Genomic DNA, 6000 nt, shown 5'->3' on the forward strand with positions numbered 1-6000 from the left:
AAATTAAAAAATTTTGGTTCTTTAACAGAAAAGGCAAATCATTATAATAAAGTAAAAGGATGTTTGTTTGCTTGTTTGTTTGGATGTCTGTACCGAAGGATCTCGCTAACCGCTGAACCGATCGAGTTCTCCTTAACAGGGTAGCTTTTCATAGTTCCCGGGAAGGTTATAACTATTTTGGGGAAGGGTACCACCACCCTCCCAAGAAAATCGCTCCTAAACCCCCCCCCCCCCAAAAAAAAAAGATATTCTTCCCTCCCAAAATTTTTTTTTGCTGTTTTTTTTAAATCTAAAATAAATGGGTTATCCAATTCAACCCCCCCCCCCCCCCCATCCTCAAGTGCCCCTAGGGGCTTATCCGCTAGTTCTAGATAAAATAAGGATGACAACATGTATTCAAAGCGAAGTCTGAGTCTGAACGTATAAGTAACAAAACAAGATAAAATACAGGACAAACTTATAATTTAGGAGTTATTATAAATACAGAAGCTATGCGATGTCTATTTCATTGTGCTTTATCATCCAGGGAATCTTTTCTCTAAACATCATGTTTAGTTTCTTGAAAACGTTGTTGGAAAAATATTGGATAGTGGTAATAGCATACAAAATAACATTCCCAATATTCTAATGAACTAATATCCTTGGAATTGGAAGTTACTCCATCCATACATATTTCACTCTTGCTCCTCGTTCTTGCATCATTCAATATCTGATTAAATGTTTAAAATCTTAAAAATGTCGTATTGTAAGTAAAAAGTTTTCTCGTATTCATTCGAATCCGGTGGATAGGAACCGGCTCTCATCCATACGAAAAAACTATGTCTAGCATCGTATTATATCCAGTTTTCTACGAATATAGAAATGTACAATCATAAGATTAAAACTAGTTTTTTCAGCCGGTGCCTCCGGCACCACGGGGCTGAAAAAACTAGTTTTAATCTTATAATTGTACATTCTATATCCGCGGAAAGCCGTTTATAATACGAAACGAGAAATAACTATTCTAAAATTTTATTAAACATTAAATCAAAAATTATTTATATAAAGTACGATAAAAAATAATTAGATTAATACCATGTATTTCTACAATTAAGTTAAGGGAAACAATTTTGTACAGTATAAATGGGTAAATTAAACAGATCTATAGTATAGATGTATATACAGAAAACGACCTCTATTCCTTTTTCAATGACCTTATTCGTCTGCTTCTAAATTATTTTCTGCTAATGTGGCTGTGTTAATATAAGCGACACTATTTGTCGATTTTCAATGACCCAATATAAAGGTTGCACAAGGTTAATGCGATGGGGAGATACATTTATTTAACCCTTTTACCTCTAGTGTTTTACTCTAATGTAAACACATATTTTTTACTTGTGGTAATGTGCCAAATCGCATAACTAATAATAATAAATCCACGGACTTATGTGAGGCTTCCCAAAAATAGAAAATGCAATAATTACCGTGGTTAGCGAGATCTCAAAGGACAAAAAATCTACATTATATAATAGAATGTGTTACACTAGATAAAAAAGAAAATAAAGATGTATGTAATGTGTATTCTAATTGTAATGGATCAAATAATTTGATGTATCACTCAATTTATTTTAAGCAAAACTTTTCTACAATTAGAACGTGTCTATCCGCTCGTATTACATTTAGCTGTGATATTTAGAATTGTCTCATCTATTTCAAACATTGTAAAGATTAATGGTACAATCTGTTATATACGCCAATTTATATCGGTTTTTGAAATTAGGGAATAATCTCAATGATCTAGTATGTTTTAGAAATCATTGATTTTTAATTTTGACTTCTAAAGAATAAACTCTATCGTAAGTGTTTGATCATATTAATATTCATACTTATGAATTCTTACCATTTACTTTTATGTATGTTTCCATTCTTGTTTATATACTAATTTTGGAAGGGGCAGGTATCTAAAGGGATAAGACATTAGCCGAAAAATTGTAATGCACATACACAATGATATTGAAGATTACAATTAGTGGTTATAACGTTTTAACATACAACAAAATAAACCAACCAATCAAAATTCATTAAAAGTCCCCAAAGTTGTTAAGCCAACGAATAAGAAACCGTTACAATAAAACTGTGGGGACTAGATATAATATAAAATAAACAGCTGAATGTCCCCTCCCTCCCTGGGAAAGGGTAGAAATATTATGCAATTGAGGTAAGTGCAAGTACTTCCCAATTTAGTATAGAACATAGCAATCAATTATTCTGCATTAACTTGATGTTTGTAGTGTGGGTGTGTATAGTCCAGTATTGCCAGGGGATTTATAAACATTTTACATACCATGAAAGGCGGGGAATTTTGTGAATATTTCGTAATCATAATATTCTAGGGCTCTTAGAAGGCTATGAATTGTCGTTTCATAAATAATCATATCTTATCAGAGAAAAACTGTATATCTTACACTAACAAACGAAAATAATAGTTGTTTATTTATTGAATGCTCTATTTTGGTCAAAACGACGCATTTTTGTGCTTTTTATGACGCTGTAATCTGTATCTATAATTGCATACAAATTTGGTATGTCTAATTCTATTTCAAATTTTTAATTCTAAATCCAAAAAATGCATATCCTGTAATACTTAACTTAGATGTAGAAAGATAATAGATTACGGGATGTATAAAATAGCCTCCCCCTACCCCTCTTAATACATTATCTTATATACTCATTTCTAAATTGATAACAAATTACAGGAATTAGAATACCCCATAACTAATTCATATCATAAACATGTTTTATAATTTATACAAATTTTATTTCTTGGGATTTAATTTGAGAAATATTTTGGTAATGAGATAAATCTTAGTCATACATGCAACACAAAAGAAAAGAATAACATATATAAGAGAAATCATTTTTAAATACCACTTCCGTCAGCATGTCTATATGCCTGTCCGGAAAGATCTTATAAAGGGCTAACTATTTATTTTAGGTATTTTAAAGATAAATTTTTTGTGCCTTGCATGTTTTAGGCCATAAACGTGAACAAAGGAGGGGGTAAAAGGGGAAGGGGCTATTAATAATAATATCTCCCATAGACGGGGGGGGGGGGTAAAGTGGTGATTACCCCCAAAATTTTGGATTTACAATTTCACCCCCCCCCCCCCAAATAAAAAAAAATGCCTCTATGAAATAAAGATTAACCCCCCCCCCCCAAAAAAAAAAATAAGCTTTGGGGTGACCCCCAAAATTTTTATTTTCAAAATTTTACCCTTCCCCCAAATGAAAAAGCTTGGACGCCCCTGATATCCCCATTAAAATTGAAATCGGGTCGGTCTGCCTTTTCCTCTATTTTTACCCCTAAAGTTCCACACCCCGGGGAAAACTCTGTGCACGCCTCTGTTATAGACTATCAAACAATTTTACCCTACCCCATTTTTATCTCTCTTTTACTATCTGAAAAGTAAAAAGCAACTAATGAAAATAAAATGAAAAGTTGACTCTGTCTGTATCTAACTGCAGTGTAGATAGACCCTGGGTAGATGTATTGATTAGTAAATTATTCTTGTTGATTGTGTGGATAATCCTTGCCAACTTTTATAACAATTATCTGACTCACGAGAAATCAGGGATAAACGGATAAGTCAATATATACAAAAGTAACATAATGATTTTGAGTCCTTTCGGCTGTGTGTATGGTAGGATGTCCTATGGTTCTTCTTTACAATAGGTTCTGGGAAGGTTTTTATTAACTATTTTAGAAGTAAAATTACCCCATGGAAAAAATGCCCCCCCCCCCCCAAAAAAAAATATATTTTTTCTATTAAAAGATAACATTGAAAATGAGGGGCACCTTAACCCCCTCCCGCCCCAACCACTCACCTCGAGCGCCCCAAGAGACGTCTAGGGGCGTAAACGCAAATATCAAAGAGCAATTTCTTTAATTTATTGCAAAATTAAATAAGAATAAAATAATTTCAATGATATATAAATTGACATTATGTCCAGTTATAAGCATAAACATTATGGGAACCTTTGTAATTTGTAACTATACTAATGATAACATAATAAATAATAAATAATATACAATAATGAGAAAATCATAAATATATTTTCCCATTATTCCTGAAGGAAATCAATTTACATCTTTACTACATCCGTATCCATGAGTTATCATTGTATTTATATCAATAGCAAAAATAATTACATTAAATGCTTTTCTTATATACAAATCATTACCCTATAATAACTATCAATTTATTTTAAATTGTTCGTAATACCTACAAAATTTACTTTCAAGGGATTAATTATTTTTTTTATAGCTATTTCTTTTTGAGGTTGACCTTCTGTTATCCTCAAAAAATAGCCGAAAACATGCCTGGAAACAAAACAAAGCTTCTAGTTTCTGAGGTCTTACTGAACATAGAAACTTACAAAATACCAAATACTTTAGTGCATAGGAAGCAATAATAATTTATCGCATAGTATTATAGACAGCTTTCTGTGGTTAAGAAAAATTACTATAATAAAACCAGTTTTTGTTAGACCCGGTCCAACAAAACTGATATTTTTTTATAATTTTATTCTAATATTCGTGAAAAATTGGCTGTAGTACGATGCGATAAATAATTATGGTTGTATGTTTTTTTCAGAATGGCTAAGAACCGTTTCTAATCCTACTTAAATTATTCTCTTCATGAGAGATTTAATTGCATTCATTAAAGAATCCTAAAGAATCCTTGGTATATACACAATTTTTAATTAAGATAATTTTATTCAAAGTTCCTTTACCTTACAAAAAAAGTGATAGAATTGTAATCTTTGATTGAACTCCCTTCTTAAACAGAACAAAGGAATCCATCCATGATAAGGAATAATTGATGTTATTGGTATATTTTGTTCCCCCTTGCGTACAATAAATAACAACATCTCCCCATCATATAAGATGCTTTGAACAACACTTTACCAATATTTTCCCCTATTTTATGGTTTGAATTTTTGGAGCAGGTATAGCGAAGGATCTATTTCATGTAAAATAAAATGAAGCAACACATATAAGCAAAAACAAATCCATCTGATGAATATAGACAGAATAAAACTAAAGTGAAAATTGTTGGATACCTACTCAATTCATGGGGCGAAACCTCAAGAGGTTGGAGACAAAGACTTTCTTTGCATCTAATTTTTTTGTTTTCGCACATTTAAAAGAGTATGATTAATCAATGGATTTATTATTACTTAGATCTTACTCCAGATTATCATGTACTCTAATAAGGTGAAACTCGTAGCTGGCTAAATTCACGATACCCCCATCCAACATCCCCCCTCCACCCACTGGATGAACAACTGACCAATAAATGATGTCCATGTCAGCAACACTAATTGAGAACAATTTTTCCCCTGTCATATTATCCACAATAATTGTATATTCATTTTCCTGGATATTGATCAGTGTTTACACTTGGTTTTATTATAGTTACTACTGACACACACTCACAAAAGTTTCAGATTTCTTAGAAAATTGTTTTAAATTATATTAAATAATCCCCTCCCATCCTTTATTGATCGTGTAAAATGATAAAATTGATGCTCTGATAATAGCTGCTGTCACAAATCATCAAAGCTTTACGTTAATTAAGGATTTATACATAAAAAGCATATAATTAAAATTTAAAGTTGTTTTTATTATCTAATTTTAGTGCAAAAGCCAGCTTTTTTCTTCTCAAATTTCATTTCAACATTCATGATTTCTGACATGAGAATGGTTATTTCTCGCCTCGTATTATAAACAGCTTTCCGCGGATATAAAATGTACAATTATAAGATAAAAAACTGGTTTTAATCGTATGTTTGAACATTTATATTCGTAGAAAACTGGATATAATACAATGCTAGACATAATTTTTTCGTATTGATGAGAACCGGTTCTAATCCACCGGATATTTATCGGTTTCCAAGAAATACGAGAAAGATTTTAAACCAAAATATGCATTAATTGATTCTGGTTATAGAGTGTCA

This window comes from Acartia tonsa, chromosome 4, assembly GCF_053477335.1.
Source record: "Acartia tonsa isolate MP-2025a chromosome 4, ASM5347733v1, whole genome shotgun sequence".
Taxonomy (NCBI): Eukaryota; Metazoa; Arthropoda; class Copepoda; order Calanoida; family Acartiidae; genus Acartia; species Acartia tonsa.